At 44.7% G+C, this 14,031-nt stretch overlaps 1 long non-coding RNA gene across 2 annotated transcripts in view; it reads right to left on the minus strand.

Moving 5' to 3' along the window:
- Nucleotides 1–412: 412 nt before the first annotated feature.
- LOC118212436 overlaps nt 413–14,031 on the minus strand; it is a 103,917-nt gene continuing 90,298 nt past the window's right edge. For both annotated transcript variants that reach the window (XR_004762221.1, XR_004762222.1), the window contains exons 2-3: nt 10,529–10,619; nt 413–1,028 (exon numbers count right to left, since the gene is read on the minus strand). This is a non-coding gene — a long non-coding RNA (uncharacterized LOC118212436). The remainder of the gene's footprint in view (nt 1,029–10,528; nt 10,620–14,031) is intronic.

Here is a 14,031-nt window from a genome sequence, read left to right on the forward strand (position 1 = left end):
CAAACCGATTTTTGCAGCATTTTTGCAATCATAAAAATCCTGAATAAGTTGAAGGCTGACTTTTTTTCCCTCACTAAATAACTGTCAAAAGAAACAATACTTTTCCAGTTTATAAAGAATAAACTACCCACCCTCTCCACTCTCTCCTGTTTTCTGAGAGAGAGTGAGAATGTTTTACTCAAGCGTTACCGCAGTGCTGCACCCTGAGCTGCAGGTGATCACGTAGCCACCAGCTCGTTAGCGCTGACCTTGGCTTCTAAGGGGATCACTGCACTCAATCCGCTCAGGGAAAATGAACCGCAGACCATCGCAGAACTGCTGGAGCCCTTGACCTCTGGACCTAAGAGCTCAAGGCCTGCAGCACGGGCTACAGGAGGCGTGCGCCACACGCGCGCGCTCGTCCGTATGTGGAGAACGTGCCGGAGGATGACTCATCCGGCCGCACCCCGCCTCTCCGCCGCTCGGTAGTGTCGGTACCTGTGCCCCTTCGCTCCGCCGTGCTCAACGCTGCGCACACAGCCAGGTGTGGGTTACCTGAGCGCCAGGTGTGGGTACCTGAGCGCCAGGTGTGGGGAGTATTTTAGTGCTCTGCCACCTGAACCCTGCACCCCGCTCCACACAGAGCTCCCGCCGGATCCTTCCGGATAAAACCGCCTGGCTCCTGCCCCAGATTGAATTTTTCCAGCCGACTCATTTAGAGTTGCCTGCCTGTTTAGCCTTGCACTTTTATTTAGGCTTTTCCGAAGCTGATAAATGTTGTGCTCTGCCTCTGAGATACAGGTACAGACTACTGAAAGCCTTCATACCTGCTGAGATCCTTCATACCTGCTGAAAGAAACTGGCTCTAATGAATGTGCGGCCTCAAAAGAGAGCTTCTGCCTCTTCCCCTTAATACACAGAAGTCTCTGTGATGCTGACAGCCGAGCGAGATATGCAGGGTCAAAGGTCAAAGGTCACGTCAGCAGCCTTCTCCTTTACCTTGAGTGGAGACACGTCCCTGAGGCATGGACGGGCGAAATGTTCTGCTCCTGAAGAAAAAGAAGAAAAATATACATCTGCACTGTGCTGTATATTAAACGTGAGGGGGAACACCTTGGACAGGCTTATGTTATGCAAATGTGTGAGGTAATGTGGTGATTTTAAAGTCAGGAAGGAGTGCTAATGTGCACTTAGCTAGCTCTTTGAACCCTGCATGTGTGGTTTTTAGCCTTTGAAGGTTTTTCCATTATTTTGAGATGACTGCTCTAATGGCCAATTTGCTCCAGAAGATACACCGAAAAACTGTGATCAGAATGAAATCTCGTAGTCTTGGGTCACTATTACACTGTAATGTACAGTAATGTACAAACTTAGGTATTCATAGAAGATACAAGTTTCTACATTATGACCTACATTACAAACCATTTACATTACATTACATTACAGGCATTTAGCAGACGCTCTTATCCAGAGCGACGTACAACATTAGTTCAAGGTGCAGAGGTGCAAAAGAAACACACGAGAGTGAAGTAAAGATCGTAGTGCCAGAAGTGACCACATAGATCAGGACTCCAACCCTGTAGAGTAACCTGTTCAGCAAACAAACAAACAAACAATCCTGCCAAGTACAAACTAGCACTGAAATCACATTTGCCTTACACAAAGTCATTTTCAAATAAAGTGGCGCACAACAAAGACGGCGGTTTCTGAAATCGCACTTAAACGATCAGATTCGGTCGGAGCCCGTTCCCGTTCATTGAGGGAAACTTGCCTATTTTTGGCTCTTTCCTTTCTTCAGACATAAAAAACCACCTAATTCTAGCGCTCACAAATCACACTGTGGAGCTCAGCATTCTCAACAGAGAGAGAAATCACCTGCGCGAAAAGGTTATGAAGCGCGGCAGCTGGTGAAAACTGGGACATAGATAATCTGAAAAGGCTTACAAATAAAGTTGGTCTTCCTGCCGGTTTTCAAATCACAAGCGCCGTGTGTTTTATGGGTAAACAAGACACTCCATCATGTGTTTTCCTCCTTCTGGAACATAGGCCTTGATTCAATAAAAAATTTTTTAGACAAACAAAATAGCAATCTTTCCAAGATTTGTGCAGGGTTTTTATCACAATAAAAGGATTTTTTTCTGAGCCGCAAAGGGTCTCGTTGGAGAAAGCCAGATCTCACGCACAGACTACGGCTGCGATTTGTCATGCAGGGCCTTATTCAGACCGGGCAGATTTACACACCTGCTTAACCGTTTTTATTTTTTTTTTGCTTTGGCGTCTTTTATAAGCAGGTATTCAGACTCCCCCCCTCAGTTACTGTCAGAGGCCTTCTGGAAAATTCTAATTTTCTCAGGTTAAGAACACGCCCCCCCAGGGTGGGGGACAAGAAGTACAGAATTCCACTTACGCTGCATTCTGGGTATCTCAGAGTCCTCCTAACACACACAAGGCGTTTGTGGGACGGAGTGTGGCACAGTGGGTAAGGAACTGGGCTTGTAACCGAAAGGTCGCAGGTTCGATTCCCGGGTAGGACACTGTCGTTGTACCCTTGAGCAAGGTACTTAACCGAAATTGCTTCAGTATATATCTAGCTGTATAAATGGATACAATGTAAAAATGGTATGTAAAAAGTTGTGTAAGTCGCTCTGGATAAGAGCGTCTGCTAAATGCCTGTAATGTAATGTAATGGTTTAAATGTCCCCGTAAAGAGCCACTTTTCTCTTAAGAGAAGAAGGAGAACAGACGCTCCGTCATCCTTTTATTATTTCTTTGTTTTAATCAGACATGGAGAAAGCGGGGAGGGTGGCAGATGGGGGTAACAGCTGAGGGGGAGCACAGCCATGGCAGGGGGACTGAACCCCTAAAACCTGGGGGCGGGGCTTGTGTATTGCCTGACATGTTCAGCCACTGTACCATGGCATTGTTTGTTTACAGGCATTTAGCAGACGCACCTATCCAGAGCGACTTAAACTGTATCCATTTATACAGCTGGATATACACTGAAGCAATGCAGGTTAAGTACCTTGCTCAAGGGTACAACGGCAGTGTCCTACCGGGGAATCGAACCTGCGACCTTTAGGTTACAAGACCAATAGTACACTGCCACCTATCTCACTGGCACACATCTCACTGTAACCCCCCCACTTAAAGTTGGAAAAATATCCGAAAAACAATTGAAGTCTTTACAATAAAACAACAGTAGATTAAAAACCTCCCGAGTGTGAGTCTGTATTTGGGATTTGTCTGACAGTAGCCCCACGCCGCGTTACAGAATGCTCTGCTAATGTATTTACTGCCCGTAGTTAGTTTCTCTTTGACCAGCGTAATGACGGTGTGTTCTTTTGGTTTCCCCCATAAAAGGCTTGTGTGTTTAAACAAGCAGCAGTCTGATCACTAAATAATGAAGCTGTGAGCCATGTCAGAAAAGGTGCTTATCTCAATTTGCTTTGGAGTTCTGAACGCACAAAAGGGTGAAATAGATGATGCATTATTCCCAGACGAGCTTTAATTACACGTAAATAAACAACATTTGAATTCAGTAATTTGACAGGTTTATAACGCTCTGACAAAGCGCCTCCCCCGCCTTTTTTTCCCCGCACGCACACAGAGCATATTTATCAAGAATTATTAAATCCCAGGACGCAGCAACTTCTCAGAAGACAAACACAAATAAATCAAAAATAATTTGCAAGGAGTTGCTGAGTGGCTCATCCTGTTAAATCTCTGTCTGAGCGCATGGGTGGGCCCCACGGAATAAAATCCCACCTGTGCCAATGGCGGCCGGTTGGTAGCCCCACTGGTTGAGACCTAATTGCCGTTAGTATTGCTCAGCTTTAGGGACTGTTCAGGGCTTCATTCCCCCACCAGGGGGGCAGAATTGGTGAAAAGGTAAAAGTAACGTTACATCACAGGCATTTAGCAGACGCTCTTATCCAGAGCGACTTACACAACTTTTACATCCCATTTACACTGCATATATTTATACAGCTGGATATATACTGAAGCAATGCAGGTTAAGTACTACCTTGCTCTAGGGTACAACGGCAGTGTCCTACCCAGGTATCAAACTTGTGACCTTCAGGTTACAAAACCAGCTCCTTACCCACTATACTACACTGCTCTCCCAGTAACTGTTAAAGTTATGTTCAATACACAAAAGTCATATATATATATATAATCTTATTGCAGATCATCTGTACCACACAATCCGTCTGCTCACACACTACAGATTAATTTAATAGGACTCATTCATAGTTTAACATAGTCTTGACTGACTTCAAAACCAGGGTTTCAGTCAAGATTTCTTGCTTCTCTGTGGCATGTTCACATGGTAAATGGTAAATGGACTGCATTTATATAGCGCTTTTATCCAAAGCGCTTTACAATTGATGCCTCTCACTCACCAGAGCAGTTAGGGGTTAGGTGTCTTGCTCAGGGGATACTTCGACACGCCCAGGGTGGGGATCGAACCGGCAACCCTCCGACTGCCAGACAACCGTTCTTACGTCCTGAGCTATGTCGCCCCATGTTGGGGTCTTTTATTTTTATAGGCTTCGAAGCCCAGTCTGTTTTCACTGTGGATGTAGGTCAGGTTTGTAGCTGTTCTTGCTAAAAAAAAAAAGTCTGCAGACTGCAGTTTTTTTTACAGTAAAAATTTTGTTTTTTTTCATTACAACCAGGGCACTTGCACTGACGTGTGATTACCAATGAAAGCCAACACCCAAAATATGCATTTGAGGTTTTAATTGAAGCAATGAAAATGTTAATAATAATTCCATAAGTCCATAGTTCTGGACTTTACGAGCGTTCGATTTTTGTGCATTCATTCATTTTACATTATTGAATTAAGCATTCTATGTGAAACTAAGAGCATTTCCCTGAGCTCAGTTGTAGTTATATAACATTCCCTGCTGTAGTACACAAGATATGTCAGCTTTTTTAAGGAGTAAAATGCATCGGGGGGGAAATGTGCTTAAATCAGCCTGAATGCGCTTTTCTCGAGACACACACACAAACTCCAGCTCTCCCCATCCATTGCTCTACATTTACCTGCCCAATTCTCTTAAACCACCACGGCGTGCTACTGTGGAATTGAGCTGAATAATGCCACAGACCTCAGATCTGAAGGTGTAATGTGATTTGTAACATCACAGCCAATTACTGCAATTGATTGCGTGCGCAAATTTTTAATTTTATATGCACATAAGCAACATAAGAATGCAGCCTAGCTATAAAATAAAGCATATTTCTCAAAGATAAAAATGGATATATATTCCACGGCACTGTCCTTCTCCTAATGTAACAACGTGCAAAATTTTCTATGTCCTCTGGAAGAGAATTCCTGCAGAGAAGCATGAAGCACCGAACTCCTGCTTGGACTGCCTGTTTGTCATTTTTAAACGATGTGAACCAAAGACCTCCTGCTTTTGCATGTTCTTACAGGAGTTATAACAACTAATGTGTTCGAAGAATCCCGGAAATTTAAAGAGCAACTTTAGAAGAAAAATAACAAATGGTATGGTAATACACATAGGTATGGTTAATATAATTATTTGTGTTCTAAAATACAAAGGAATTGGTCGTTGATAATCAATGGTACCTGGAGATGGGTTCAGGCTGGGTGTGTGTGTGTGTGTGTGTCTGTGTGTGTGTGTGTGTGTGACTGTGTGTGTGTGTGTGTGTGTGTGTGTGTGTATGTGTGTGTGTGTGTGACTGTGTGTATGTGTGTGTGTGTGTGTGAGTGTGTGTGTGTGTGTGTGTGTGTGTGTGTGTGTGACTGTGTGTATGTGTGTGTGTGTGTGTGTGTGTGTGTATGTGACTGTGTGTATGAGTGTGTGTGTGTGTGTGTGTATGTGACTGTGTGTATGTGTGTGTGTGTGTGTGTGTGTGTGTGTATGTGACTGTGTGTATGTGTGTGTGTGTGTGTGTGTGTGTGCGTGTGCGGTGGTGTGTGTGTGTGTGTGTGTGTGTGTGTGAGTGTGTGCGTGTGCGGTGGTGTGTGTGTGTGTGTGTGTATGTGTGTGTGTGTGGTGGTGGTGGGGGGGCTCTTTAATGTCAACCTGCCTGTCTGCCTGGCGCACTCTTCAAATGGTCTCATTCTGTGGAAGGTCTGCTTTTCACAACATCAAACATCAGATCACCTTGAGATTTGAATATGACACATCACTTCAATAGAGCTGGCTTGTAGCTCTCGACTCCTCTCCAATAATTCATTTCCCAATGGTCTCCATTTTGATATTACTGTACGTTTCCAGGAAAGATTCACAGAGTTTAATTGATTATATGATTACTCACCAAACTTTTATTCAAAAGTAAAAATGTTCAAAAATGTGAATAATTATTCAAAAATATATATATTTTTTTATTTTTGAAATAAGAAAAAAAATTGTTCGTCGAACTCAGAGAGCTAGCTTTCTATTTTCCTAATGAGTGGGGATGGTTGCTGTATTCTCCAGAGAGCTGCTTTGGATAACAGCTTGTGTCACTTCCCCATGACTTCAAAAGCCAATACAGGAACAGGGACGCATCAGATATCTTGATCAAAATATACACTATCTTTTGAACTACCCTCAGTGTGGTCTTCCTCAGTGTCTGTTTGAAGATTATCCAGTGACTCTCTAATTACCTCCGCTCATCAAGCTTGCAGCATGAAGTCTGTCTGGATGTCAGCTTGAGCCTGAATCAGACTCCGCAGCAACATTTCTTCCGACAGGGACCGAACTGTCTGGAGCTCCAGACGTAAATCAAAGTGTCCTAAACCAGAAAGCCCTTTGCCAATCTGGTGCCGATGAGGCAGGAGAGCACATCACTATTTCCCACCACCATCCAAGTTCGGCACTGTTTTTATTTAGTAAATTTGGTGGCCCGACGTGGGGCTGATTATGTCTGATTCCCACCTTGATTTTGGAAAGGCCAACTTGTCTGCAAGCGCAGCCGCGTTCATACGCGAAGCCCACCACTGATTTGGGACGGGGTTGGCACATGAACACTGATTTGGGACGGGGTTGGCACATGAACACTGATTTGGGACGGGGTTGGCACATGAACACTGATTTGGGACGGGGTTCGCACATGAACACTGATTTGGGACGGGGTTGGCACATGAACACTGATTTGGGACGGGGTTGGCACATGAACACTGATTTGGGACGGGGTTGGCACATAAACACTGATTTGGGACGGGGTTCACACATGAACACTGATTTGGGACGGGGTTCGCACAGGAACACTGATTTGGGACGGGGTTGGCACATGAACACTGATTTGGGACGGGGTTCGCACATGAACACTGATCTGGGAGAGATCAGCCACCGCGGTTCAGCTCTGAGACGCGTGGTGTCACCAGCCTGCATTGTTTCACAACACTGACTACAAGACTGCAGCTACAGCTAAGCTCACAGAGTGGAGTCAGAGGAAGACCTTTCACACGCAGCTTTAACTACAGTGCAGTCCACCGGAGCTCGATCCGCCAGAGACTGAACCCTCCCTTACCAGGGGTGCTGCAGTCACCAAGTGTGCATTGCCCCTCAGAGCTACTGGCCACACCCAGCACTGGCACACTGCATAATGCACTGTGATGTACAGAGAGTGTGTGTGACGCAGTGTGTTGTATAGAGTGTGTGTGATGCAGTGTGTTGTATAGAGTGTGTGTATGATTCAGTGTGCTGTATAGAGTATGTGTATGACTCAATGTGATATATAGAGTGTGTGTTTGACACAGTGTGATGTATAGAGTGTATATATGCCTCAGTGTGCTGCATAGAGTGTGTGTGACACAGTGTGTTGTATAGAGTGTGTGTATGATTCAGTGTGCTGTATAGAGAGTGTGTGTATGATGCAGTGTGCTGTATAGAGTGTGTGTATGACACAGTGTGTTGTATAGAGTGTGTGTATGACACAGTGTGTTGTATAGAGTGTGTGTGACGCAGTGTGATGTAGAGAGTGTGTGTATGATGCAGTGTGTTATATAGAGAGTGTGTGTATGATTCAGTGTGCTGTATAGAGAGTGTGTGTATGATGCAGTGTGATGTATAGAGTGTGTATGACTCAGTGTGCTGTATAGAGTGTGTATGACTCAGTGTGCTGTATAGAGTGTGTGTGTGACTCAGTGTGATGTATAGAGTGTGTGTGACGCAGTGTGATGTAGAGAGTGTGTGTAACACAGTGTGTTGTATAGAGTGTGTGTATGATTCAGTGTGCTGTATAGAGAGTGTGTGTATGGTGCAGTGTGATGTATAGAGTGTGTATGATTCAGTGTGCTGTATAGAGTGTGTGTGTGACTCAGTGTGATGTATAGAGTGTGTGACGCCGTGTGATGTAGAGAGTGTGTGTGTGACTCAGTGTGCTGTATAGAGTGTGTGTATGGTGCACTGTGCAGTATAGTGTGTGTATGGTGAACTTTGCAGTATATTCTGATGTATAAACAGCTCTCCTCTGTTCACCCGCTGCACATTAAGATGGATTGACAGTTGGGTGTAAATCTGGCCCCTATCATCTCAGCCAGCTGGCTGCTTCCGCCGGCCACTCGAGCTGTCCTTGACCCAGACTGGAAAACAGCATCTGAGCGTGCTCAGATATTTATTCACCGCTCAGGCGGAGGGTTGTCTGGGAGTGAGCAGCGGCCAGATTTACTGGCTGCTTACCGCCATTTCCAGAAAGTACAAAACAAGCAATTCCATCTCACCTGCCCCCCCCCCACTTCATCCTCCCTCCCCAAAATATGTTTTTATCAATGCTCTGTGAATATGACATCCTCTCCAAATACAGCTATACCACAGAACTTCAGCACAGTTACTTTCTATATTAAAGTCTGTCCACATATCCAGTGTTAATTCAACTCTAACAGAGTACAATACGAGTCCAGTTGGGACTGTATGTACTCTGTAAGAGTTGATTTAACTCAGATCATTTTACTGTGTAGGTAAATCATTGTCATGCATGCCAAACTCCATAACATATTTATGCCTCTCATTTGATGAAGTGGTTGATGATTTTGGTAAGCTTATATGAGCAGTCCTTCATAGAAGCTATATAACTGCTCCAAATGCACTACATAGAGATTCACATATGCTTATGTCAAGTCCAAATGTTAAGAACAGGCCATATTAGTAGTTGCACTTATTGACATAAGTATGTGTGAATTAATTAGTGAATTATTGTGTAGTGAAGGAGCTGCTTATGAAACAGTTGCATAGTCTCGGTAAAGGACTGTTCAAAGAAAGAAAACCTTTGCCAAGGTTTTGTTTTGTTGTTTTCCACAAGAACCTTGCAAGATTTAATCAAATTGGATTTTTTTTTAAATAACATGAGTGTTGGAGCCATATTGTTAGATTTCATTTTCATTATTTCGAACTGTAAGTTAATATGCATGCGTCTATCTGCCTTGTGTAATATGCTCGCCGATTCCTTGTTGCCTTAAAAGGCAACAGCTTTTTGGGTAACAAGCAGGATATCAGGTGGCCACAGTGAAATTCTTAGCCATTCTGAGCAAATGGAGTCGGCTGGCGTCAGGTGACACGGTCCTTCTTTTTGATTGGCTGATGAGTGAAGTCCTTTCACTCAATCAACACTATATTCTGCTACCAATTTGTGAAAGGAACAGGTATGTGTCATATAATGGGAGCCCGGGATGGGAAGCGGATAAAGGTTATTTGTTTGTGGAAACAACGACTCAGTCGGTTTGACAACGAACTCAGGATGAGGGCGACTCTCTCAACCCAACGGACCGCATACCTGCCAGGCGGTAGACTCACTGTAGACAAGGTCAGCTGTGAATAATTTTTCAAAAATGTTTGTTTGAATAGAATAGAATAAAAATAAAGATTTATTCTGTTCTATTCTATTCAAACAAACAATAAAAAACTAAAAAAAAAGAAGTTCTGAAAGCCTGCTGTACAATGGCTCACACCCTCTGAAAAGACAGTACTGAGCGCTTTCTCTGGTCTGAATGAGCTCGTATTCAAGGTGAGCCTTGGGCTTTGGAGTTAGTAAATGGAAGTAACAGCAGCTCAAAGCAGTGGCTGCTGGGAGGCTGTGGGAGAAAATGACTGCGAGTCGTTGTTGTCACTCCCACCGATGCGGGGAAAAAAAACCCATCACATTTCAGCCAACCAAGTCCAAGAGACTGACTGCAAACACAAGACCGACCCAAAGAGGCAGCACAAACACTGCACCGCCTCGTAGAGACCGGAAACTCAGACTCTCAGTACTCCACCAGAGGTCTGGAAGACAGACGGTGTCTGCAGATTTTTGTAGACTCCTTTCAATCAGCATAAATTTAAATCTTGGAAATAAGGTGTATGAACTCTTTAGCCAATCCATGGCTAAAACTAGGTCATTAAATTAAGAAAGATAACGCCTCTACAGCTGCCATCCCAACCCCTCGAGGCAGTCCCAACATCTATTTATCATTAGTCCATTCTTTCACTGATTTTTTTCTTTCACAAAGCAAAAACTACAGCAAACTTGTGTGAAGGTGTTTTGCAAACAGAAGTGGGATGATTTCGGTGGCCAGTGTGAGTCTTAATCCGTATTAACACAGAGCACTGACCTGTGGAGTCGGCAGCTGGATTCATAACAAAGATTCTCTCCTGGGGTTCCTCTCCCAGAGCAAAGATCTTCGCTCAGTTTTCTCCTGGTCACTAAAAAGACAAGCAGAACAGAGAAAAAAATAAAAAGGCTGAATATGAATTGCACACGCAGGGATCACAGCGGGGAATTCAGTATTCATACAGGATTCATAATTTATTGATAAATGATTAAATAAGCAAACAAACATACACATCTGTGCGCGTGTGTGAATGTACACTGAACTTAATTTGTTTACAGGGAGTGAGCAACTGCTTCATTTTCCCCGAACCACAAACTCCTCCGGGTACTCTGGTTTCCTCCCACAGTCCAAAGACGTGCAGGTAGGCTAATTGGACTCTAAATTGCCCACAGGTATGAATGTGTGAGTGAATGGTGTGTGTGCCCTGCAGTAGATTGGCGGCATGTCCAGGGTGTATTCCTGACTCTCGCCCAATGCATGCTGGGATAGGCTCCAACACCCCCCGCGACCCTGCTCAGGATAAGCGGGCATAGATAATGGACAGATGGATGGATGGATAGATTGAGTGAGATGTGCATCAGTATAAAATTAAGCAACAAATAAGGAGCAAGCAATTATCCTGTTGTTGCCTGTACATGAATAAGAGAACATCTGCTTATGGCCTTCGTGCTGATCCACAGATAATCCCACATTAACTATTCAACAAGTTCCACTCGGCCTCCCCTCAGCATCAGATACATTAATGAAGAAACAGCTGGTCATATGTCTATCACATTTCATACTAAAGTATTTTATAACTATTCATCTCATGCCATCTATCAGGTTACACATCGCAGTGAGCATGTCAGGGATTAATTACAGTTACATTTAATTAATGACCAAATAATATGCAATATAATATGACAATTACAATGACTAATGAAGTCATGAAGGTTTATTAATTCTGTAATATATCAGTCAAGCTAATACCACTAATTATACCTGGAATTAGTTATATGACGGACAATTAATTTATTGCAACAATCACTGAGTCAAGATAAGTAGTGCAATTGTTGTTGCAAATGTTTTTTAATTCTTTACCAATACAGTGTGATCATTTCATTCTGTTGATTCCTGTAAGACAGAGCTTTTCATCAAACCGGTTATTTAATTCTGGCTGAATGCGGAAAGGTGAGATTGGGACAAGCCGAGAGCATTATTGTCTGGTTAGGATGGATGCTCAATGTCCAAACACAAAAAACAAATTGCAAACAAGTACCGGGGGCAGGAGGCTGGGGGAAAGCGAGAGCTTGAATCAGCACCACGTTAGAGCCCATTAAACAACGAAAACATTTAAACTAAGTCACGGCTTACAACCGGCACAGGCGTTCACCGCTTGTGTCCACTTCCTGCCTCTAGCCGCTAACTCGCTATCGAGGGGGTCCCCCGTTTCCCACAATGCACTGGGCTTTTCAGGCAGATCAATAATTCGGTCATCCGCTCATATCCCATAAATCAATCAGGTGACCACTTGACCAGGAAACGTGCGATGTTTCTAAATCGTGTTTTTTTTGTGAAAACAGAAACGCCAACCCTTTGCACATTTCGTTTTTGGGGGTCAAAGTTAAGGACAAACGCTGAATATTCAGAGCGCTTGGCGCTGCGTCCTCGCGGCAGAGATCGGGGGAAACGTGTAATCACACAAACTCGACAGTCCCGGCGCAAGGCAGGGCTGCTGCCGAATCCACTCCCAGACATTAATTCACGAACACAGAGGCTCATATCTTCCCCCTTCTCCTGTCCGGGCTTTAATTAAATGCATGATAAAGTGTTGAGTTTCCATTCTTCTGTTATTAATGGAGCGTATCTTAATTAGAACGGGGGCTCTGGTGGAGAGAGGGAGACGTAGCTGGCTGGGATCACAGGGCTGAGCGGAGCGGGGGGGGGGGGATTAATCTGCGGCATATGCTTCTTCACAGCCTCTGTAATGGAGCGGTCGTGTTACAGTGCCCCGTTCACCTCCGCCCCGCCCCCCCCACGGCTCCCCTGGGAGGCCGAAACTCGAGCCCCAATCGCGGGCTCCCTGGACAGGAAGTACGGCCTCCACCCACACGCCTCCCTCTGTAACAGAGCCACAGCGGCTGAACTGGCTCCGCCCCCTGCGTTTCCGGAAAGGCTGTAACACACACCGCCGCTGCTCTCTCACACACACACACACACACACACACACGCTCTCTCCCTCTCTCTCTCTCACACACACTGTGGTCCTGAAAGACTTCTGAAGAACCGTGGAGAGGAAGTAGGAGCTTTATGGTCCGACTCGATGTCACACACACACACACGCTACAGGCAGATTTTTCCGGAACTTTCCGTGTCGTCGTACTGGGGGGAATGAAGGCGGTAATGGATCCGGCTACGCGGGGGCGGGGGGCATCAGGACTTGCACGGTGACCGTCGTTTGGCAGTGATTTTGGGGAGGGGAGGGAGGGCGTCTGAGAGAGAACGCCGTTGACCGCCACATCTTCCCGCGCAATGAAAGATTTTTTTTTCCACAGCTGGGGGGCGTCGTGCGGCTCCGGTCTCCATATCAGCGCTGAAAGTGATTTGCAGCTCCGTATGTGGCCAGGAAACAGCACCGCATTCAGGCTGATAAAGGTGCCATTTCCTGGAGAGATATGAACCAGGTCGTTTCCTCTGCCACCTCTCCACGTCTCCTCCTGGACAAGACGGCAGATTTACTGGCCCGTCTTTATCCCCGTCTGCCCCCCCCCCCCCCCCCCCCCCCCCCCATAAACGCCAGCGCTTTCTTTGCCCGCTGACAGCAGCAAATGTTAATGGATTCACTCCTCGAGAAATTTCAGCTTATTCCCTGTTACCCTGGTTTCATAATATTCCCCCTCCAAGACAAAAAATCACCAGCGGATGTCAAAACAAACCGTTCGCTTTGTAATAACTATCATGGCCGTCTGAAAAACAGCAACGGCAAAAAATGATCACAAAAGAATAAAGTTTTTATAACTGCTTCCGGAAAGACTTGATAGTTTGTTCAGAGCTATTAAATATGAATGTATGCTGATGATGATGGCTCATTTTTTGTGTAAAAATAACATTTTCTGGAAAACATGGCCAATTAAAAGATAAAATACAAAAACAAAGAGTGCCGACTGCCACACAGATGAATGAAGAGGAAGTATAGTCCTTTATCAGTGTTTCATCCAGAGTGTCAGTGTAAGTCTTGTAATCTTATCTTTCTTTTTCAAAGCTGTTCATTAGCCTACATACCGAACGTGTCCAGACTACTGCTATCTGTCAGCGTTACTTATGGCCGTTGTTATTGTGTGCACCACGCTTTATCCATCACGTTTATTATCTTGTGCGTGTGTTTATGTGAGAGATGACGTGTGCAGATGTGGTTTGGCTGCTATTTGTTTCTCATGCGCGTAATTTACATTTACATTTTTTCGGCATTTTGCAAAACGCTCTCATCCGAAGCAACTCACATTCTTTGCAACCCGTTTATACGG

This window comes from Anguilla anguilla, chromosome 14, assembly GCF_013347855.1.
Source record: "Anguilla anguilla isolate fAngAng1 chromosome 14, fAngAng1.pri, whole genome shotgun sequence".
NCBI classification, from domain to species: Eukaryota; Metazoa; Chordata; class Actinopteri; order Anguilliformes; family Anguillidae; genus Anguilla; species Anguilla anguilla.